At 43.3% G+C, this 25,345-nt stretch overlaps 1 protein-coding gene across 1 annotated transcript in view; it reads right to left on the bottom strand.

Annotated features, from left to right (window-relative positions):
• LOC111196878 (protein kinase C-binding protein NELL1-like) overlaps positions 1-25,345 on the bottom strand; it is a 617,736-nt gene that overhangs the window by 187,105 nt on the left and 405,286 nt on the right. The gene's annotated exons all lie outside the window — the stretch shown is intronic.

Here is a 25,345-nt window from a genome sequence, read left to right on the forward strand (position 1 = left end):
CTGTGGTGTTTAGTGTTTCTGTGGTGTTCAGTGTTTCTTTAGTGTTCAGTGTTTCTGTAGTGTTTAGTGTTTATGTGGTATTCAGTGTTTCTGTAGTATTCAGTGTTTCTGTGGTGTTTAGTGTTTCTGTGGTGTTCAGTGTTTTTGTGGTATTTAGTGTGTATTTGGTGTTCAGTGTTTCTGTGGTGTTTAGTGTTTCTGTAGTGTTCAGTGTTTCTGTGGTGTTCAGTGTTTCTGTAGTGTTTAGTGTTTCTGTAGTATTCAGTGTTTCTGTGGTGTTTAGTGTTTCTGTGGTGTTCAGTGTTTCTTTAGTGTTCAGTGTTTCTGTAGTTGTCATGTCTGGTGCTGAAAGCACGTCTGTGTCTCCCACATCCAGCTCTATCTGCGATTCTCACAGTAACAACTACAATACCCAGAACGCACCACTCCATGACACAACACACACTCCCGATCACATGACACGTCACATGACGCCACCAGGAAGTCCCGAGTACTGATTACTCAGTGTATTTAAGGACCATGCTCACACTCACACCTCGCCGAGTATCTGTTTGGTAAATCCTACAATACAAAGCGTTTCTCTTGCCCTTGCTATTTTCCGTGTATGATCTTGTTTTTGTTTTCTACCGACTTCGATTTTTGCCTGCTCCCTTGTGTTGGATTACCGTGTATGACCTGGACTGTTTATTGTACTTTGGATTTTTGCCTAACCTGTGATACTGCCTTTCCGTGTATGAACTCTGGACTGTCCTCCGTTTATGGTATGGTTTCTCTACACTGTGCATTTTTGGTATTGACCCTGTTTCTGTTGACTACCCCTGTTTACTCTATAACTTTAATAAAAGTTATTTTATTGTATCTGCACCAGTCTCCTTCCTGTCTGGCCCTGACAAGATACTCGGCCGTAATGACAGAGACTGCGGATACAGAGTCTATTAAGTCTGGTTTGGCTAACCAGGGTCGGCTTCTAGGTCAGCACCAGCAAACGCTCGCTGGTGTGACCCAAGCTGTTGACGAGCTAGCACGCCACCAGGTTAACCAACAGCAGCAGCTAGCCGAGATTATAAGTCATCTCCGGGGTTTATCCACCCAGAACCCTAGCCCAGTGGTTAGTCCTGTAGCCAGCCCTAACGAAACCACTACTCCCTTTTTCGCTGTGTGTAAACCCGAAGTCTATGACGGTAACACTGAGAAGTGTAATGGGTTTCTGCTCCAGTGCTCCGTGTTTTTTAGCAACTCACCTCCTGCTTCTGATAAAGCTAAAATCGGGTTTATAATTTCTCGGTTGTCTGGCAAGGCTTTGGACTGGGCTACAGCTATTTGGGAGAACATTTCTGAATCCAGCTACGACACTTTTTTGTCTATTTTTCGCAGCGTTTTTGATCATACACGCTATGGGCAATCTAGTGGAGAGATTCTGATTACCTTGAAGCAAGGTAAACTATCTGTGGCAGCCTTTGCTCTGGAGTTCCGTACGTTAGCCGCTAGCAGCGGTTGGAACGATCCTGCTCTCATCTCCATGTTTCGACACGGACTTAACCCCGAGATTCAAAGAGAACTTGCATGCAAGGACGATTCACTCACCCTGGATCAGCTGATCACTCTGTCTATCCGTCTGGATCAGCTCCTTTCCCGTAAACTCAAAGCTGTTAGCCACACGCCTGTGGTTCGCCCTGCACTACTCCAGTCCGGGAATCCAGTTCCGGAATTTGCACCTGCATCCATCTCTGAACCTAGGGAGATCACACGATCCAGACTATCCGTCACTGAGAGGCAGCGTCGCATTCGCCTTCACCTGTGCCTCTATTGTGGTGGTCCAGGTCATCTGAGGGCTAACTGTGAACTCCGGCCCAATTCTGCTCAAGCGTCTGCTCTGGGACAGCACGTGGAGTGTACTCCACGCGCTAACGTGGTATGTACCCCTGTTTCTGAACTTAAAGAAAAATGTTTCGTGTTGCCTGTTATTGTCACCACTCCAACGGATGTGTTTTGTGTCTCAGCGCTTGTAGATTCTGGGTCGGAGGGGAACTTTATCAGCCTGGATCTGGTGGAGGAGTACGCCATACCCACGAAGGATCTCCCTAGGCCTATCCCCATCCATGCCATTGATGGAAAGACTGTACGCTCCAAACCTGTGACCCAGCAGACTCTTCCTCTCACCCTTCAGGCCAGCTTTCTACATGTGGAACAGCTCTCTCTCTATGTGCTCCCACGCACGGAACATCCACTGGTTTTGGGAGCGCCATGGCTAAAGACACACGACCCCGTCATTTCATGGAGCCTGGGAGACATCACTGCCTGGTCTCCTTTCTGTCGTGAGAACTGTTTATCTTTAAATTCACTCTCTTTGCAATCTACCTCTGTTGAAAGCCCTAATTCTGTAGATACCCCTGCTATTCCCTCCGAGTACTATGATTTTTCTGATGTGTTTAGTAAAGCTAAAGCTACCGAGTTACCTCCGCATCGCCCCTATGATTGCTCTATTGATTTAATAGAGGGTTCTGTACTGCCCAAAGCTCGTGTGTACCCATTGTCTCGTGATGAGGAGAAGGCTATGGAAGAGTATGTTAGTGAAGCTCTGGCGCAAGGTTTCATCCGCCCATCCAAATCCCCTGTTGGTTCCGGTTTCTTCTTCGTGAAGAAGAGGGATGGGGGTTTGAGACCCTGCATAGATTACAGAGGCTTAAACGACATTACCAAAAAGTTCGCTTACCCGCTCCCGTTAATCCCAGCAGCATTAGAACAGTTACGTAATGCCGTGTACTTCACCAAACTCGATCTCCGTAGTGCTTATAACCTCATTCGCATCAGTGAGGGTGACGAATGGAAAACAGCGTTTTCCACCACCAACGGCCACTATGAATACCTGGTCATGAGTTACGGTCTTGCTAACGCCCCAGCCATATTCCAGTCCTTTATGAACGACATATTTCGTGACCTAATTAATCACTCTGTTGTCCTTTTTATAGACGACATCCTTATCTATTCCCCAGATCTCCCCACACACATACAGCATGTCCGCCAAGTTCTCCAACGCCTGAGAGAACATAGCCTGTTTGCCAAAGCCGAGAAATGTGAGTTCCACACGCAAAGGGTCACATTTCTCGGCTATGTTATCAGTTCCTCCGGTGTCCTGATGGACGATGAGAAAGTGACTGCCGTTACTAATTGGCCTGTGCCCCAGACCATTAAAGAACTCCAGCGATTCCTTGGCTTCGCTAATTTTTATAGGCGGTTCATCCGTAACTTTAGCTCCATTGCTGCACCCCTTACTGCCCTCACTAAAGGGGCTGCTAAAATCCTGAAGTGGTCAACCGAAGCGGATCGCGCTTTCTGTGAGCTGAAAGCTGCGTTCATTTCAGCCCCTGTACTTAGGCTCCCTAATCCCGAGTTGCCCTTCGTAGTGGAAGTGGACGCTTCCGAATCGGGTGTTGGCGCGGTTCTCTCTCAGCGTAGTGGGTCGCCACCCAAATTGTTTCCTGTAGCCTTCTTCTCACGCAAGCTTTCCCCTGCGGAGCGTAACTATGGGATAGGGGATAGGGAACTTCTTGCTGTGAAATTAGCTCTAGAAGAATGGCGTCACTGGCTGGAGGGGTCCGTTCATCCGTTTACTGTGTATACTGATCACAAGAATTTGGAATACCTCCGCACGGCTAAACGACTTAATCCGAGACAAGCACGTTGGTCTCTTTTCTTCTCTCGATTTAACTTCTCGATCTCGTTCCGTCCGGGAAACCGTAACACTAAAGCTGATGCGCTGTCCAGGGTTTACAGCACTGTGGACAGCGCATCCCAGCCCCAGGAGGCTGAACGCATTCTTCCTCCCTCTGTTCAGATCGCAGCCATTCAATGGGAGTTAGACGATCAGATTCGCCAAAGTAACGCTAATCAGCCCGATTCTGAGGACTGTCCTCAGGGTAAAACGTTCGTACCCGTCCAGTTTCGAGACAGGCTCATCACCTGGGCTCATTCCGCTTTAACCTCTGGTCATCCTGGTGTCACACGCACGTTACAATTACTCTCTGCCCGTTACTGGTGGAATTCTATGCGTGCTGATGTTCACTCATTCGTTACCTCCTGCTCTGTTTGTGCGCAATGTAAAACACCTAAAACCCTTCCAGCCGGTAAGCTACTACCTCTCCCTGTACCTGAGAGACCTTGGTCGCATATTGCTGTTGATTTTGTCACTGATCTGCCTGTATCTGAGGGTTATACTACAGTTCTCACTGTTGTTGATCGTTTCTCTAGAGGGGTTAAATTTATTCCATTCCCAGCTCTGCCTACTGCCTTCCAAACTGCTCAAGCTATTTATATGCATGTATTTAGACACTTTGGTATCCCCGAAGATATTTTGTCTGACCGTGGTCCTCAATTTACCTCTCGTGTGTGGAAGGCATTTTTTGAACATCTCGGTGTACATGTCAGTCTCACTTCTGGTTTCCACCCTACATGTAATGGTCAATGTGAGAGGGTTAATCAGGAACTCGGGAAATTCCTCCGCACATACTGCTTCAAACATCCCACCGATTGGTCACAATACCTCGTTTGGGCTGAAATTGCACAAAACTCCCTAGTTAATACTACCTCTGGCCTCACCCCCTTTCAGTGTGTTCTGGGTTTTCAGCCTCCTCTAGCTCCCTGGACAGCGGTGTCCACTGATGTGCCGGCTGTGGATGAATGGATGAAGCGCAGTGAGCAGGTGTGGGAAGACACGCATCGTAAAGTCTCTGAGGTACTGCGTGTGTACAAGGAGCGTGCTGACAAGCACCGTGGTGACAGCCCAGACTACCAACCAGGAGATCGGGTGTGGCTTTCTACCCGGGACTTTAGGTTTGAGGGTAGTTGTAGAAAACTCCTGCCTAAGTTTATTGGTCCTCTTAAGATTTTGTCACGTATTAATGAAGTTACTTACAAGGTGGAGTTACCCCCTCAGTATCGTATTAATAATTCTTTTCATGTATCTCTCCTCAAGCCTATGGTCCCGGGTCCGCTCGCTGACGCTGCACCGGCTGATGTTCCACCCGCGGCTGTGGAGGGGGAGGGGTCGTCCACGTATGCTGTCCGGGAGGTGCTGGATTCACGCAGACGTGGGGGTGTGCTCCAATACCTTATCGATTGGGAGGGGTATGGTCCGGAGGAGCGTTGTTGGGTGGCTGCCAAAGACGTGCTGGACCCTGCCTTGCTCGTGGAGTTTCATGCTCGTTTTCCTGGTAAGCCTGCTCCTAGGCCCCGTGGACGTCCCAAGCGTCCTCCGACCTCCTCTGCTCCAACTCGTCGGGTTTCTCGCTCTGGTGAGCCCCGTCTGTCTGGCACCTCCGCTCCGACACCTGCACCTCCCGCCGGTACTCCCTGTCCGCCGGGTGGTCGTCGCCGGGGTCGGCCCCGTTCTGCCTCCGCTCCGGGCCCTCAGGGGGAGGGTACTGTCATGTCTGGTGCTGAAAGCACGTCTGTGTCTCCCACATCCAGCTCTATCTGCGATTCTCACAGTAACAACTACAATACCCAGAACGCACCACTCCATGACACAACACACACTCCCGATCACATGACACGTCACATGACGCCACCAGGAAGTCCCGAGTACTGATTACTCAGTGTATTTAAGGACCATGCTCACACTCACACCTCGCCGAGTATCTGTTTGGTAAATCCTACAATACAAAGCGTTTCTCTTGCCCTTGCTATTTTCCGTGTATGATCTTGTTTTTGTTTTCTACCGACTTCGATTTTTGCCTGCTCCCTTGTGTTGGATTACCGTGTATGACCTGGACTGTTTATTGTACTTTGGATTTTTGCCTAACCTGTGATACTGCCTTTCCGTGTATGAACTCTGGACTGTCCTCCGTTTATGGTATGGTTTCTCTACACTGTGCATTTTTGGTATTGACCCTGTTTCTGTTGACTACCCCTGTTTACTCTATAACTTTAATAAAAGTTATTTTATTGTATCTGCACCAGTCTCCTTCCTGTCTGGCCCTGACAGTAGTGTTTAGTGTTTATGTGGTATTCAGTGTTTCTGTAGTATTCAGTGTTTCTGTGGTGTTTAGTGTTTCTGTGGTGTTCAGTGTTTTTGTGGTATTTAGTGTGTATTTGGTGTTCAGTGTTTCTGTGGTGTTTAGTGTTTCTGTAGTATTCAGTGTTTCTGTGGTGTTTAGTGTTTCTGTGGTGTTCAGTGTTTCTTTAGTGTTCAGTGTTTCTGTAGTGTTTAGTGTTTATGTGGTATTCAGTGTTTCTGTAGTATTCAGTGTTTCTGTGGTGTTTAGTGTTTCTGTGGTGTTCAGTGTTTTTGTGGTATTTAGTGTGTATTTGGTGTTCAGTGTTTCTGTGGTGTTTAGTGTTTCTGTAGTATTCAGTGTTTCTGTGGTGTTTAGTGTTTCTGTAGTGTTCAGTGTTTCTGTGGTGTTCAGTGTTTCTGTAGTGTTCAGTGTTTCTGTGGTGTTCAGTGTTTCTGTAGTGTTTAGTGTTCATGTGGTATTCAGTGTTTCTGTGGTATTCAGTGTTTCTGTAGTGTTCAGTGTTTCTTTAGTGTTCAGTGTTTCTGTAGTGTTTAGTGTTTATGTGGTATTCAGTGTTTCTGTAGTATTCAGTGTTTCTGTGGTATTCAGTGTTTCTGTGGTGTTCAGTGTTTCTGTAGTATTCAGTGTTTCTGTAGTATTCAGTGTTTCTGTGGTATTCAGTGTTTTTGTGGTATTTAGTGTGTATTTGGTGTTCAGTGTTTCTGTGGTGTTCAGTGTTTCTGTAGTATTCAGTGTTTCTGTAGTATTCAGTGTTTCTGTGGTGTTCAGTGTTTCTGTAGTATTCAGTGTTTCTGTAGTATTCAGTGTTTCTGTGGTATTCAGTGTTTCTGTGGTGTTCAGTGTTTCTGTAGTATTCAGTGTTTCTGTAGTATTCAGTGTTTCTGTAGTATTCAGTGTTTCTGTGGTATTCAGTGTTTCTGTGGTATTCAGTGTTTCTGTGGTGTTCAGTGTTTATATGGTGTTCAGTGTTTATGTGGTGTTCAGTGTTTATATGGTGTTCAGTGTTTATATGGTGTTCACTGTTAAGATACAGAATGTTAATAGTACAGTATTATTGCACCCTATTTTAAAGTTTTACAGAACAGCATAACGCTCTAAGACAGGTTTAGTTTTACTTCATAATAAAAATGAAAACTATCATATAATATCTTCTCAGTTGTGCTGTTGGACTACAGCAAGCATACATATTATAAATCATTCTGGTTTGGTGCACAGTGCAGATATTTATAGCTGTATTTGTATTATTGCTGATATTAGTGCTGCAGGTCCGAGTGAATGTGTTGTAGTGTACAGTCTGTGATTTAAAAGTCTGACTTTAGTGTACAGTCGTTCTTCTACTAAACAATCAGAATGAAGCGTAGACTCAAACCTCTCCATGCAGAACCCAAATCAATTACGTAATTTATCCTATAAGAAAGTAATTGATTATGTAATCAGCACATTGTGCTCTAAGCATCTGAACAGAACAAACCGCTTCCACCTGAGACTGCAGCCACTGTCCCGAGACACTACCACAGAATAAAGACCCCAAATTAAAGAATCACAGAAAACTCAATCAGGGCAGAAGCTTCACAACCGCAGCCCAAATCTCATTTGCATATTTAATTGGAATTGGATCGCTTTTATGAAGGCATAAAAACAATTAAACATGCAAATGAGACTTCATACCTTCCCTCAATGGGGAGACATGATGCCGCAAACAAACAAACAAAACCAACTTAAATAAACAGAGAACAGTGCGGACTGAGTTTACAGAGTTAAAGGAAACACCTAAAAATGTTTTAAGTTCTCATTCCATGTTTTTTTTTTATTATTTTAAAATGTCTAGTTGTGGTCTCTAGTATGAAAAAAATAGGTGTTTCTATTTAGCCCTGCTTTATTTCTCTGAGGTCCCTACTCCGGCTTCAGCGCTGTCTGTGGGTGATCCTGAGCCGAGGCGGGCGATGCCTTGAACTCACTGGTTGACATAGACTTTTGAGTCTTTCCTGATCAACTTGTTTTTCTGAGGCTTTTCTTTCAATAGCTACTGCAGACAATGGAAGTTGAGGAAGAGTTTCATATGCAGCATCAAATACAACTCAGACAGACCTATAGTATTTCACAAAGAACAAGAGAGGAGACCTTTAATATACGCCTAAAAAGCTCAAAAGGTTCTATAATGGGTTCTTTACAGTATGTCTTAGAACGTATCTCATCCATTTAATACTCTACATCCAGTTTTTGATCCTGGACATCTAATAAAAGTGAAGAACATTTAAACTGATATAGAACATTTACTGAACTAGTCACTTTAAATAAAAAAGAAATCAGCTCACACTACCTTAAACATGTTTCTTTACAGAGCGTAAATTTAGTTTATTTGTAATAGTGTAGTTCAGGATTTAACTTTACAAAACCTCTTCAAGCAGTAAAGCAGTAAATCTGAGATGTAAGCATTTACATAATGTAAATGTTATCTTACAACCTTGAAATTACATGGAGATTCTTCAACTGTTAAGAGCTACATTCACATTACCAGCTATGTGGTTCTAAATTGGATCTAGATTTTTCATATGCGTAATGTATCTGATTTGTGGGTGGTCGGATAGGCCGATGTCTATGTTTTTGTCTGTCCACTGTGCATGTTTTAATTGGGTGCGATGTGGTGAGCTTACACTGCATGTTTTAATTGTTTGCTGTGCGAGAACTACGCCTGCTATTCATATGCTCACACTGCATGGTCAGACTGATATGCTGCAACACAGGGGCTCACACTGCACATCAAGCACAGCCTGTAGGCAGAACTCTTTTTGCGTACAAATATTCGGTTCAGAAGAACATGTTGAGAAAGCAAATAGCTTTGCTAACTCGTTCTTTATACACCCATAGATACCCATATGAGAAAGGCCATCACTCCAAAAGACAGGCTTTTTCATGGGTATATTTGCAGTGAATTTTGAGAAAACAAGTTGATGGAGGTGATGTGCATAATGTACAATATATAAAATTGTGCTGGGACAGAGTTATTACAAATACAATCTAATAATATTAATAAATGTGACCTTCCAAGTCTGACCTGAGCATAAAAATCATGATGTACCGTATTAACATGTCCAAAATTACTTCTTTTAATAAATATCTACTGAAGGATCTTTTGGGGGCATTATATTATATGTATATTTTTTATATTCGTAACTGAATGTGTCAACAAGGTTTCTGCAGGGAACTCCTTTATAATTAATTCTCACAACACCTAAAACTCAATCAGACAATGTTGAACCTGGATTAGAAGTTTTTAGTGCAGAGATGAACGCTGGGAGTTACTGGCTGGGTGGAGACTGTGGAATATTAGATTTCAGTGACGGATGGAAAAGCGTCTGAATGACCTGCTTTTCTCTGGGTTCTCTCAGCACAGACTGAATACAGTGATTACAGCCTGACTCACTGTTCCTCATCCTCACTGAGAGAGGAAGACTGAGAGAAGCGCCGGCTGTCAGAGATACGACACATACGACACAGTAATAGGAAGCGCCAGACACAGAGAGAGAAATAGTGTGATTTGGAATGAGGAGGATAGTGAGAGAGCAAATGAGACGGATGGGAGCAGAAAATGAGAGAGAGAGAGAGAGAGAGAGAGAGAGAGAAGAGAAAAAGGGCTGGAATGCAGGCAGGGTGGTCTGGCTCTTCAGATATGATCCTTAGTAGCTCCTGCGTTCATTCTGCTGTTTCAGTTAGATAACAAATCAGCTCTCAAGCAGCAAAAGGTCTCTTTACCCACGAGAACTTCTCAGACCTTTCACAACCAGGTCTCCATCCTGTCTATTAGCGGTGCACCATATCATAAATTACACAATATATCACCACCAGTAATGTCACTGAGGAACGTGTTACTCTAATCTGTCTATTTCTTTCAGTAAGGAGTGATATAATGAATATAACTGCTGGACGAATAAGAAGAACATTTATAGTTGTTGCTTTACTGCTGGAACTGTTGGCTGCAACCACACCAAAATAACAACAGGCTAGTGAGCTAACAGGCTAACACTAGCACTCAGGCTGAACACACACACACACACACACACAGCGAGCTCCCTCTCTCCTCCTTACACACACACACACACACACACACACACACAGCGAGCTCCCTCTCTCCTCCTTACACACACACACACACACACACACACACACAGCGAGCTCCCTCTCTCCTCCTTACACACACACACACACACACACAGCGAGCTCCCTCTCTCCTCCTTACACACACACACACACACAGCGAGCTCCCTCTCTCCTCCTTACACACACACACACACACACACACAGCGAGCTCCCTCTCTCCTCCTTACACACACACACACACACACACACACAGCGAGCTCCCTCTCTCCTCCTTACACACACACACACACACACACACACACAGCGAGCTCCCTCTCTCCTCCTTACACACACACACACACACACACACACACACACAGCGAGCTCCCTCTCTCCTCCTTACACACACACACACACACACACACACAGCGAGCTCCCTCTCTCCTCCTTACACACACACACACACACACAGCGAGCTCCCTCTCTCCTCCTTACACACACACACACAGCGAGCTCCCTCTCTCCTCCTTACACACACACACACACACACACACACAGCGAGCTCCCTCTCTCCTCCTTACACACACACACACACACAGCGAGCTCCCTCTCTCCTCCTTACACACACACACACACACACAGCGAGCTCCCTCTCTCCTCCTTACACACACACACACAGCGAGCTCCCTCTCTCCTCCTTACACACACACACACACACAGCGAGCTCCCTCTCTCCTCCTTACACACACACACACACACAGCGAGCTCCCTCTCTCCTCCTTACATACACACACACACACACACAGCGAGCTCCCTCTCTCCTCCTTACACACACACACACACACACACAGCGAGCTCCCTCTCTCCTCCTTACACACACACACACACACACAGCGAGCTGCCTCTCTCCCCCTTACACACACACACACACACACAGCGAGCTCCCTCTCTCCTCCTTACACACACACACACACACACAGCGAGCTCCATCTCTCCTCCTTACACACACACACACACACACACACAGCGAGCTCCCTCTCTCCTCCTTACACACACACACACACAAACCCTCTCTCTCCCTCTAATTTAAAAGTAACTAGAAAGTAACTTAGTTACTTTTTTCTAAGTAAATATGACAGCACTGATCACCACACAGTATTATTTTCATAAAATATCAAATCATAATAACAGCAGTAGTCAGTCTAACAAGCATGCACTAAATACTCTGTACTTTAGTATCTTAGTAGTTTTTTGCAATATAGATTTTTTTTAATAACTTTTTTAACTTTTTAAAACTGTAAAATTAATAATACTATATACACAAAATCAAACTTTTGGTAAGTTAATGTTTTTTTGTAACATTTTTAGTTTTTGCTGAATGTTTAAAACTGTCATGCTTGTATCAAATAAATCTGAAATTTAAAATGTTATTGGAGAATTATATTATCAGAATTAATGAAATGTTCTTTAGTGTTTTTATACTGTTACTCTCGTGCAGCTATTAATTGAATTAATATGAACTTTAATATAAAACTGTAAACGATCTTCTTTACTTTTAGGTACAGCTGAAGGCTGTGAGCAGTTTCTGCACTAAGACTCCTCATTATTAACTCTATATCTGAATGTACTATTCAGTTAAGAACAGCAAAAACCTTAAAACTGTGAGAATATGTTGATTTATTGATGAATATCATATAAAAAACAGATAAAGAGTTAATAACATTCTAAAGCAAAGCAAAAGTTTTAGGGGTGAATTTTATTAGTCTGTTTGTATGAAATATTAGAAAATAACCTGTAAGAATTCTGTTGACAAGAAAACATACAAACCATAGAAGACAGCTGATGTAAAAGACATTTAATATAAAGCTGGAAAAAGGGGATAAATAACAAACAGCCTCAATGACTAACAGTTTATGAAGGCAGGGGGGGAGGGGGCTGAGAGAGTGAGATTTAACAGAGATTTCTGAGAGTAAAGGAAGCAGAAACAGCAGATTTCTTGGTTAAAAATGTAAGAGTTTGTTCTGTTAGACTGTAACAAATTACACTGACTAAACCATTTAAATCACATCTCGCACTGCAGTGGGTGGCGCTCCCATACGCAAACCAAATCATAAATATCTACAAACAAATAATAAATGTGTTCCACACAAAGCGTTCTCCCGAGCGTTTTAAATCATCTGCAGCGACTTCAAAGATTGACATGATTTGCAGATGATTTATTATCAACCAAAAACAGCCTTTCCTCCATAGAATTCACACAGTGCAAGAAATAAAGCAGCACTTTAACACTGTTTTCTCCATCTGTGAGGTACAGCTGATTACCACAGTCAGTCATTTCTACACGTTTCCCTGAAACAGAGGAAAACCCGTCCACTCAAATTAGCGTATTGCTGCTTTTGACTTTTTGACGTAATGTTATTCTGCCCATTTTTCTTTATATTGGGCAAATTTAAGGATAGATAGACCAATAGAAATATTCTAAAATATCTTGGAATAAAATCTTTTGACACTGACTTCCTGTAAAGTTGGTATTTTACACTTTATTACAGTAACATTGACACACTTGGCACTAAAAACACTCCTGTCTCTTCCACACTCAGCTCTGCATGCAATCTCCAGTCTCCAGACTATGATACCCAGGATGCATCACACTCTGACACTCACAATCACATGACACTGCACATGACACCTCCAGGAAGTCAATCACCAAATTTCTAACACCTGATCTCTGGCCTATAATAACCCTTCACTTCACTTCGCCTGTGCTGAGTATTGATGGATTATCCTCATACATTGCGTTTCTCCTTGCCTTTGTGTTTTCTCTCTCGTTACCAACCCTGTTTTTGTATTTACTGACCTTGATTTTGGATTGCTCTCTGATATTGCACTGTCTGTGTTTGACCACTGGACTGTTAATCGTGTATGGTACATTTTCTCTCTCTTGCTGCTGTTCACTGGTTTTGACCCTGCTGGTTCTGTCTACCCATTGTATTGTCTGAGACCTGCTTTGCCATGACTGCTATACAGACAGCAGATACAGAGGTGTTTAAGTACCCCAAACGAGTTTCAAATGATTTCACTGTCACAGACAAATTTGTGATAAAAGTCTGGCTAGGGTCGAGCAGTTCAGTTCAGTTCGCGTCCTGGCGCTCCGATAAAATAAATCGTGTTTAATATTATCGCAAGTCTTGAGACTCGGCTCACGCAAATAGTGATGTAAACAATGTCAACAACCAATAGGAGAGCTATGGGAAGCCGCAAGGCAAGCATGGGAACGTTTCCGTTCACTCAACCAGGGTCCTCTCCACATTCTGCATTGTCTTTTTTTCTTTTTGGCTGTTTTTTTCTGAACTGCACACACCAGGCAGCTAAGGCCATGTGCTTCTATTTCTGCATCACTGTCTTGTAAAAAGTGACCCCCAGTTTTTGCTTACGACTAAAAAGTCTGTGACTAGTTTTTAGATGTAAGAGGGTGTTAGACTTTAGTCTGTTAAAAGTCTTTTTAGAGTCTTTTCAAAGTCGTGTAGTGTATGGACAGCTTTAGCAAACCAAGGCTGGCCAATAGTTTAGCAACAGTAAATGTCTGCTGGTTTGACCTAAGCCATTGGTTATCTATCACGCCAACAGATTAGCCTACAGCAGCAGCTAACACAGGTCCTGGAGTGCATATGTGGACTCCCCATTGCTCCCACTTGTCCAGTAACAACTCCAGCTATACCCACGCCTCCTACCACTATATCTAAGTTGTTTAATGCCAATCTGGAGAAATGTAATCAGTCTCTCCTGCAGTGCTCGGTATATTTTAAAAATATCTTCCAGCCACTGATAAAGATAAAATCGCCTTTATTATCTCCAGACTAACTGGCAAAACACTGGACAGGACCACCACGGTTTGAAACAGTTTCGTAGGGTAGTTACCGCGCCTTTTTAATTACCTTTCGCTGTGTTTTTGATCACGCTCTGTAAGAACATTTTAGTTAGGAATTTTGCTTCAAAACTTCAAAACAGGGTCAGCAGTGAAAGAGAAAGCACAGACAAAGAGAAATGTGTTGTACAAGGATAATCCATCAGTACTCAGCAAGGATAAGTTGAACTGAGCCCCTTAAATAGGGCCTAACAGAAGTGTTTAGAATTCTGGTGATTTACTTCCTGGGAGTGCCGTGTGCAGGGTCATGTGTTCTTGAGTGTCAGTGTGTGGTGCATCCTGGGAATCGTAGTCCGGAGACTAGATATCACAGGCAGAGCTGCTTGTGGGAGAGACAGGAGTACTTTTAGCACCAGACGTGACAAACCTTATGAAAGAAGGCTACAGTATGTGCAGCTGGTAAATTCCATGAATAAACCTATGGAATGTGTAATTAAACAGCAGGTAATAACTATGTGTAAAACTGTTACACATGTATAGCTTATGCAGTCAGAAATGTGCGATTGCCATGGTAATCAGAAGGAATATAATAGCCATATTTATTGAGCTACACATACAGAATTAGTGTGTAACGCATGGGTATCACAACAGACATGGAGTTGTAGAGGTTCCTAATGGAGTCCTATGAATGTAGTGTGACAAGATGGCAGCTGTACCAGGACGAGTACTGTCTTGATGGATTAGCGCAGAATGGAATGTATATTCAGATAAGGTAGGACTACATCAGTTACAGCTACAGCTTCCTTATTAGTGTAACATTATTGGGCTATAAAAGTGTTTTTAATGCACAGCTAATGTGATCTCACATCATAAAACTGTTATATTGTGTACCTAAACCCCACAAGTGCCACATACACAGCACAAATTCACATTCCTTCTGCCTGCAAGCCTATCTGACCAACAAAGTGATTCTGAGTGTAATCGTTGTCAAGGACGATTTCTAATCCAAGTAGATGGTTATCTAAAAACATCAGAAATGTGTGCAGAGTGCTGCATGCTTTAAATGCACAGTGCAGAGCCATGAGCCATTAGTGCCATTAATTTGTCTGGGTCGCCCGTTTGAACGCTTTCTATGAGGTCTTAATTAGAAGCCTGATTGCTTCTGTACTAATAAACTGCACACACTGAAATTAATTACAGTTATATTGACTCAATTTAGCTGCTTCTATAATTATCATTCTATTACTGGCAGGGTAACGGTCGCAGTGCGGAAGATTTCACATCCAGGCCCTGAGGAAAAGATTCAACCCCTGAGAAAAGAAACCCACACAGAGAATTCTACCTGCCAGCCTGTCCTCTCCTATATCCATCAAACACGGACGAGAAGTTATTACACTGCAAATTACACATTAATATTAATGCCTCATTTCATAAGGTACATGATTAGGCCCACTAGAGGAAAGTACAGCAAAGTGAACACGAGCTGCAGATACGAGCAAAAAAAATAGTAAAACGATGCAGAAGGGACCATTTAACCTGATTGGTTCCTCTGTGTTTCCAACTCAGATTTACAAATAAAACATTTATTAAACATGAATATTTAGTAGGCATTCTGCTACTATACAGCTTGCAGGTTTTAGGGTTCTTGCTATATTGGAGGCACGTGTCAGTCCTGAAAGACTGCCTGCTCTGGACTACTCAAAGACTCCAATTCCCAGCATGCACTCACAATGGATTTCCCTGAGACTGCTGATCACGTGACACTACGGCATTCCCACTCTCCCAGTTAAGCCAGGCGGACACTGTGCGATTTTTTTAATCGGATGCGTTCTGGAGAGCTCAAACAGCACGTTTGAATCGTTTGTCGTGTATGAACAACGCCTGTGATTCATCTGCACACACTGTACGGTCCGACTGACCTGCTGCGACGGGGGAGCTTACACTGCACGTCTAAACGCAGCCCGTAGGCGGAGCTTTCTTTGCGTACAAACTCTCGCTTCAACACAACGCCTTGCAAAAGAAAGCGCTTAGCTTTGCTTATTTGTGCCCTGTTGTGCGCTGAAAGTCCACGGAAGAGACGTACATGGACTCGCAGGTGGCTGAGGCGACGTGGACTCTACGGGTTGTCCGTTTTACAGAAGGAGAGCGCATAGAAAAATGACTGCGCGTCAGGCTGCGAAAGAAACACCAGCAGCTTAAATAAAATAAAATAATTTTATTTTTTATTCTGTTTATTGTTTATGTAAAAACTGGTTTTGCAACACTGAATATTAAACAAGCAATCGATTATTCACACTGGATAGGGACCCTCATTTACAGTGCCGCTGAGCATTAACAGTTTAAAAGGGATTAAAAATATATATAAAAAATAGAAATAAAAACTGACATTTATTATAGACGAATAAAATATATACGTAAAAAAGGAAAAATAGGACCTTTTAAAAAGATCATAAAAATTGACATAAAAGGTAAAAAATGTATATCTTATGAAGATATATATTTAATGATTTGATTAATAAAAGAAGGAAAATAATTAAAATTAATAAATAAAAAATAAAAAATATAAACTCATTAAAAATTCGTTTAAAATAACCCAGGCTTTCTGCAGAATAATCAAAGTTTCATTTTGTTTCAGTTTCAAATCATGAAAACAGCTCACCAAAACCTCAAACTATTCTTTATATTTGACAATATTTACTTACAGCTCCTTTGCTTGTACTTACAGGCCCTTACTTATTTTTATTCAACTGAACTGAGTTTTATATTATCTGTAGCCTCGCGCTGAATTCAGCTCCGCGCTGCGAAAGAGAGCGAGAGAGAGGCGCAGCGCATTTTGTTCGATTTATCTTGATTAATTATCAGTACATTTATTAGCTTTAGTAAGTTTAATAGCATTAATTTTACTACACTTCTCCGACCTTATTTATTAAAACGTTTATTTTAGAAGACAGAGGTTATTCTGCGGGCAATGCCGCGCGCTGCGCTAAGCTGGCTTTGGCTAATATTCTGGAGCACTGGACGAGATTTTAATTAATAAATTAATATATTTATAATTTTAATAAATTTGCCCTGGCGAAAAAATGCGAATTATAAAATATAGCTTTATATTTCTGTGCATGTTTTAAGTTTTATATAATTGACGGGCAGCACCAGACGCTGACAATGTGCTTTATTTTTCAGATATAATAGCAAAGTGAAATAAAATAAATTTATGTTTGTCAAAGTTATTTTCTCTTTTAATTTTTCTTTTCAAAAACTCCAGCTATTGACTGAGAATAAGCATCTGTTGAAATTCTTAAACAGCAGAATGCCTGTGTCTGCTATATTAAGCTATAAGTCTGTGTACCGAACATAAATATAAATCCTTATAACTGACAGAAATAAATATGACTAATAATAATTTATAGTTACTGTGCAGATTTTTGGGAAAACAGGTCGTGACGTTAAGAAATCGGCCCGCAAAACAGCTCACACTGTGAGACAAGCGACCAAAATTTCTGGCATGTCAGAAATCCCTGGTCGCGTCCGACTGCTCATTCGCAGCTCGTATGGGCAATTAATCGGACATCGCTTCCCCTCTCACACTGCACGACAAACGACGCACGATCAAGCTAAAATTCGGCCCGATCATGAAATTCAGTCGCATCCGACCAGATCAGACTTAAAATCGGGCTAAAATCGCACAGTGTCCGCCTGGCTTTACTGACTGTTTTCACCCGGCCTGTCTAGTATAAGTCAAGTCAAGTCAAGTAGTTTTATTGTCAGTACTGCATATGTACAGGACATACAGAGAATTAAAATTACGTTACTCTCCTTCCCAATTTTACAGCAAGTACAGATAATAGATATAATAAAAGAAAGGAGACACTATGTGTAAAATAAGGCAGGGACACAAATAGACATACATGAGACAAAAACAAGGTGCAGTGGTGTGGGGGAGGAATAGATATATAAATATAAGAAAAAAAAGAAAAAGAAAGAAATAGATATATAATATAAAAGAGTGGGAGACACTATATGTACAAAACAACAAGACACAATAAACATACGTAAGACAACAGTGTAATATTGATGGTGATTGAGATGGGATGACAGTATAAAAAGAACCCGTATGATGGTAGTGCAAATATGGTATATAGCTTAAGGCTGGTAAAGTGAATGAGTGCGTAAAGTACTTAAAGTTCACAGTTTAATTAAGGGGAATTAAAGTGCGTATTGACAGTGCAAGTATATCAGTAGTGCAGGTGTTGTGTAGTGCAAGTCCATTTGGAAGGGACCAGTACTTTGTGCATTGTAGTGCAGAGTTTCAGTACTTTATTAGTGGGGGGTCAGGATGCTGAGTGAGTGTGTGCTGGGGGCAGGATTGGGATGGGGGGTAGAGCAGGAAGAGAATTCAGCATCCTCACAGCCTGATGGATGGGGCTGTCTCGCAGTCTGCTGGTCCTCGCCCCGAGACTCCGCAGTCTCCTCCCTGATGGCAGCAGGCTGAAGAAGCTGTGTAGTGGGTGGAAGGGATCTCCTGCCAGACGGAGGGCTTTCCGTGTGAGGCGGGAGCTGTACAAGTCCTGAAGGGAGGGGAGAGAGGTGCCAACAATCTTCTCAGCTGCTCTCACGATGCGCTGGAGGGTCCTGCGGCAGGATGCTGTGCAGGCCCCGTACCACACGGTGAAACAGCTGGTCAGGATGCTCTCGATGGCCCCTCTGTAGAAGGTGGTCATGATGGGGGTGGGGGCTCCAGCTCTTCTCAGCTTGCGGAGAAAGTAGAGACGCTGATTTGTCTTCCTGGCCAGTGATGCTGAGTTGGTGCTCCAGGAGAGGTCCTCTGTGACGTGCACACCCAGGAACTTGGTGCTGCTCACCCTCTCCACAGCAGTTCCGTTGATGGACAGAGGAGTGTGCAGTGTGTGAGTTCTCCGTGTTCAGAGAGAGATTGTTGTGTTTGCACCAGGAGGCCAGGCGGCTCACCTCGCTCCTGTAGTGTGACTCATCGTTGTTGCTGATGAGACCCACCACCGTCGTGTCATCCGCAAACTTGACGAAGAGGTTGGAGGTATGTGCCGGTGTGCAATCGTGGGTCAGCAGAGTGAACAGAAGGGGGCTCAGCACACATCCTTGGGGAGCCCCTGTGTTCAGTGTGGTGATGCTGGATGTGCTGCTGCCAACCCGCACTGCCTGTGGTCTTCCAGTCAGGAAGTCTAACAGCCAGTTGCACAGTGAAGTGCTCAGCCCCAGACTGTCCAGTTTGTGTATGAGCTGTTGGGGGACGATTGTGTTGAATGCTGAGCTGAAGTCAACAGCATTCTGACGTAGGTGTCTTTCTTGTCCAGGTGTGTGAGGGCTGAGTGGAGAACAGTGGAGATGGCATCATCGGTCGAGCGATTTGACCGATATGCAAACTGGTAGGGGTCCAGGGAGGGGGGGAGCGAGGACTTGATGTGGAGCATGACTAGTCGTTCGAAGCACTTCATGAGGATGAGGGTGAGTGCAACTGGACGATAGTCGTTGAAACAGGATGGCGATGCCTTCTTTGGGACAGGGATGATGGTGGTGGCTTTGAAGCATGTGGGAACCACCGCCTGACTCAGAGAGGTGTAATAGATGTCAGTATAAACCTCCGCGAGTTCCCAGGCACAGTCTCTCAGCACACGGCCAGGAATGTTGTCAGGCCCAGGAGTTTTTTCCGAGCATTGATCCTGCTGAATGCTCTCCTCACACTGTCTGGGGACAGCGTCAGCACCTGGTCACCAGGAGGAAGGATGGATTTCTGGGCGGGTGTGTTGTTGAGTGGCTCGAACCTTGCGAAGAACCCATTCAGGTCGTTCAGCAGAGATGTGTCACTTTCGCAGGTCTGTGGATGTGGTTTATAGTCTGTGATAGACTGGATACCCTGCCACAGGTTCCGTGTGTCTCTGCTGTCACTGAAGCGTTGGGATATCTTCTTTGAATACAGCCTCTTAGCTTTCCTGATCCCGCGGGACAGGTTGGCCCTGGCTGACCTCAGGCCTGCCTGATCACCTGTTCTGAAGGCTGCATTTCTAGCCTTCAGGAGCTTGTGGACCTCTCCTGTCAGCCATGGTTTCTGATTCGCTCGAACAGTGACGGTCTTGAGGTCGGTTACATCATCAGTGCACTTGGTGAAGGCAGAGACAGTTTCTGTGTACCTGAATGTCTGTGGAGTTGTTGTGGGTGGCAGCCTCTCTGAACATGTTCCAGTCTGTTGTGCTGAAACAGTCCTGAAGTGCCTCTGAGGAACCCTCTGGCCACACTCGTACCTGCTTAAGAACTGGTTTGGTGACTTTAACCAGTGGTCTGTAAGCTGGCATTAGCATAATGGTGAGGTGATCAGAGGCTCCCAGGTGGGGGAGGGGGGAGGCTTGGTAGGCTCGTCTGTGCGTAGTAAAGACCTGGTCCAATATGTTGTTTCCCCTGGTTGGAAAGTCTATGTGTTTAAAAAGTCCAGAAAACACACTCTTTGGGTCTGCATGGTTGAAATCTCCAGCCAGAATGAGAAAAGCATCTGGGTGCGCTGTCTGCTGCTCACTGATGTACTGGTACAGTTCATTCAGTGCTTCACTCCTCACGCTGTTGTTGGAGGTCGGAGGGATGTAAACAGCAGCGATCAGCACGGCGGAGAAATCTCTCGGTAGATAGAACGGACGGCATTTGATAATCATCAGTTCCACTACCGGTGAGCAGTGTTTACAGACCACAACAACGTTCTGACACCAAGCATCGCTGATGTAAACACAGAGTCCGCCGCCGTGGCTCTTACCTCCATCAGCTAGCGCGCGGTCCGCCCGATAGCATGTTAGCCGCTCCAGCTGAACGGCGTGGTCTGGGACGCTGTTGTTGAGCCAGGTTTCGGTAAAAAACATAAACACAGCAGTCTCTCACGGTCTTCTGAGTTGACTGAAGTAAGCGGATGTAATCCAGTTTATTGTCCAGAGAGCGTACATTGGCCAAAAGCATGGTGGGGATAGCTGGCTTGTGTGGGCCTTCTGCCTCCTCGCCTGCCGCCTCCCGCCTGTGGGCAAGCTGCAGCGGTGGGGGTCGGTGGGGGTGCTGGTGTCCGGAGCACGCCGCAGACTCGCAGATCTTCTAGGAGTCCGCGCTTTAACTTAAAAAGTGAGTTTCTGCCGACTTCAAGCAGAAACTCACGGCTGTAGGTGCGCTTCAGGACGTGAACGCACGACAGAGACGTACAAAAACACTGCGACTTACGAGACAAAAAACACGAAAACGCTGTTTCCTCGGGAGAGAGAGTAGCCGCTGCGTGTGCACGCGTCGCCATCTTGGAATCAATGAATAACCCTCTGTTTGCTCTGACTTTTTCCGAGAATTGAATCTAGTTCGCTAGTTCCTTTGTTTATTGCCTTTCTTACACTTGTTTTAGTTTCCGACTTCCGTTTTTTTGCCTTGCCCTCTTTATTGTTTATTTCTGTTGCTGACCTATTTTTGTACTTTTGATCACTCTTTTGTCTTAGCCCCCCCATTGCTGGATTTACCATGCATTACCCTGTTTTTGCCTGATTACACTCCTATATTTGCTGCTTTACTGTTACTCACCCTGCCTGTCCCTAACTACTACTGTAAGCCTTCCGTATCTGCAAGTGTCTGTTGTGTGTCTGGCCCGTGTGACAGCACACTCTCTCATACTGGCCACTAGATATTCAATATGGCACTTTATGGCAAAGAGCTCTCCATCCAGATGGAGCCTAGGCTATGAAAAGTTAGTTAACACCCTGAAACTGAGATACAGCTTGATGGGCAATGTCATACACCGTTTTTCTAGGCCTCCCCAGGATTTAAAAATAAAAAGTTGAGTCTATGTGTTCAGTGTAATATCCAGAGGCTGGCTTTAAAAAAAAGATGTATATAAGTTGAAGAAGTGGGAGGCCAGCATGTTCTAGAAAAAGCCTCTACTGAAGCTGATGCACAAGAAAGCCTGCAAACTGTTTGCTGAAAGCAAGCACTCCAACAGCATGGATTACTGGAACCGTGTCCTTTTTATGTAATTAGTAGCTTTTTCACAGTTACTGTTTATTTGCCTCTTGCTTACATAATACTATAATGCGTATTCAGGGGTGCAACTACATACTTTTTGAGGTGTATGCAAACATACTATCGCTGTCCTCCCCCCCCCCCCCCAAAAATAAAAATAATAATAATAATAATATATATATATATTTCTAGATGCAGAATATCAGTTATTTAATATCATATAATAATATGATTCACCATATACTTAGTTACTTGTTATGATCTGTTATATTGTAAATACAGCACCAGTCCTGCAGGTGCGTCACGACGAAAAAAAAAAAAGCCTGATTAGCAGGTCTTCCGTTTTGGCAGGGAAACTACCGTATTTTACTCCTTTTTCCCGCCATCCTCCCGTATTAGTATTTTTCTGTAAATTTCCAGTATGATATTAAAAATTAAAAAACTTTGTTATTGAGGCGACTGACCGCTGTGTGTTTCTTAACCAATCCTGGTGTCGTTTCAAGAAGAAAGTCCCGCTTTTCAGGAGAAACAGCCAATCAGCTTCCTGGTTTTGAGGCGTGCGGAGGAGGGTCAGTGTGGGGAAGTGTCTGTCGCTGTGAGTTCAGGCAGCTAGTCGGAGCAGCTGACGATATAACAGATCTGGATATACAGAGATTTTTCTAAAAGAAAGGTAAAGGCCATGTAAACTGTGATGAGATTATTTCTGATAGCTGTTTAAAAAGACTAAGTTTACCTGTTAAATTCCCTTAGCCCCCTATCGAATACAGATCAGTCATTATGTATATCCAGCAGTGTATTAGACACATCATATCACCACTAACTTTATTAAGTGCATTTAAACAGAGACAGTTCTAGAATATGCAGTAACAGGGTGTAGAAACACTGATCTAACGTGACTTCTGTTCATTTGTAGTTCATAGAAAGACCACAGTAAGACCTCTTGTCCTGAGTAAATAGATGGGTTCCAGGCAATCCCCCCAAAACCTGTGCTTTTTTTTTACTGTAATTATATGTGTGTGCCAATGTTTAAGCAAATTTGAGAAAAGTATAAAGAGAAAGAATGTTGCAAAAGAAATGCTTTTTATACATGTGATGTGAATGTTGCGAAATAACTTTTTTTAAATAATTCAGGGCTAGTTTTAGGGCTTGTTAGTGTAACTTGGTGTAATTTATTATTTAGAAGGGGTAGAAGAGATGGTTGAGCTGGAGAAAGAAAAAATGTGGAGAGGACTGAAATTAACTGAACTGATCAGGAGTGGACTGAAGTATTAATAAAAGATTATTAATTGTGTAGGCCCCTTAGAACTATTATTTATTTATGGAATACATCTGTTCCATGTCCTTTTTATAAAAGCTCATATATAAAGCCCATATATATATATATATATATATATATATAAATATATATATACATACATACATACATACAGGTGATTATTTTAGATTTCTTGTAAACCTGTCTTAAAATGTAAGGGATATTAAACCTCGGTTGGACTAGTTGGATGGCTCGAAGCGGGCAGCAGAAAATTTTCCTTATTTTTAAATCCAAAACTTGACAGGTATGGGTGCAAGACCTCAAAACCGCCTCAAAAATCCTCCGCAGAGAGGCGGTGGGGGGGCGGGGGCGGGGCTTCCCTACTAGCCCACCGTGCTCCGCAAAACCAGCAAGCTGATTGGCTGTTTCTCCTGAAAGGCAGAACTTTATCCGTAAACTGGCTCCGTGATTCGCGTTAAGAGATGTTCCATTCACAGCGTTCTGTCTCCTCACTAATAATACAGCTGAGCTGAGCGAAACGATTCGGGGCTACAGAAAGCCCAGGCCAGGCCACGCCCCTGTGTATTATCATACATAAACAAACAGCTCTTACAGAAAATGCAGACTAGAAATAACTTTCCAGCATCGATTTGGTGCCCTCTAGTGCAGCGCCCCTATGCGCCGCATACGCTGCATACCCCCTTTTTGCGCCACTGTGTGTATTCAGTTACTATCATCAAATCCTCTTCATCAAATCCACGCTGCTATGTTCTGCTGAGTTTTTGCTTTAAGACGTTTCAGTGTCTCTCTGAAGAGCAACAAGCTATAAACACTGCATTAGAATTAAACTTCATTTAAGATCACCCAAGAGGCTTCTTTAAGCTGGTCTGAGCAGATATAGAGAAATGATTCCTGCACTTGTTTTCTTTCTGCACTCAATTAAAAGCTCATTAGGCTGTGCTGGTGAACTGAGGTTTGTACTCATATTAAGTTTTTTCTTATTTGCTGAAAACAATGAAATAACATGGTGAACAGGATGAACTTGGTAATGTGACAATGTTAAAACAACCTGCTGTTGAGAAAATAACACACATTATCTAATAATGTCTTTTAATGCAGGTTTTAATTATCTGTAATTACTTTGGTGATTAATTAGCCCTACTCTAGTACACAGCTATGGGGAGTAAATAATATTAACTAAATCGCTGACAGCAAGCACAAGCAAACGTGTGAGTGTGTTTGTGGAGGATATTCTGGCTTTCGCTCAACTTTCTGCAAACATCCGTATTGCTCACAGTGGTGATGGATAGAATGAGACGTCTGAACTTCTAAAAACTCTCACAGAAACTTGTAATAATATACTAAATAATTACACTGCCTTATGTCTGAGACACTGTTTCACCATAGTTTTGGTGAGATTTTGGTTGAAACAGTTTAAAATCAGTATTGTATTTTTTGCACTATAAAGCGCACGTAAAATCTATTAATATTCTCATTAGCCACTAGGCGCGCTAAGCGTCAGCTCTTTTGCAATTTAGCGGTGAGTATTATTGGCCTGTAGCCAGCAGCTAAACCTGGCTAGCGCTGCTGGAACAGCATTAGCATTAGCTACTAACCGTGCTAAGCGCTAGCTCTTTTACCATTCAGAGGTCAGTATATCAGACTGTAGTCTGAACGTTTATCACGTTAAAACAAGCTATGTGGGACGAACCACTAGCTGATAGCATCCTGGGTTACCATGACACTCTGGCTTTCTCAGTATAGCGCTGTCAGACAGCATTTACAGTGCTAGTGGTTAATTCTGATGCTGCTGCACCCAGCCTTAGTGGAAATCTGGAAATCTAAGCTTACTGTAAATAAACGGAAGCACTTTACTCACCCAAATAAACAGTTTTCAGGAGAGACAGAGACAGTTTTTCAGTGTAGATTAACATCCTGCGCTCATTTGACTTTAAAATAAAATGTTACTTACTTATTCCTTACTAGTGTTGCATAATGCACCTCATTTTTTATGTGCCTTATGTATAAATATAGAGCAGAAAATAGACTATTATTGATAGTGAGCCTTATAATCCAGTACGCCTTAATAGTGAAAAATACAGTAATCATTAATTTAGTGGAGGGAAACAT

Source organism: Astyanax mexicanus, unplaced genomic scaffold (genome assembly GCF_023375975.1).
Source record: "Astyanax mexicanus isolate ESR-SI-001 unplaced genomic scaffold, AstMex3_surface scaffold_35, whole genome shotgun sequence".
NCBI lineage: Eukaryota > Metazoa > Chordata > Actinopteri > Characiformes > Acestrorhamphidae > Astyanax > Astyanax mexicanus.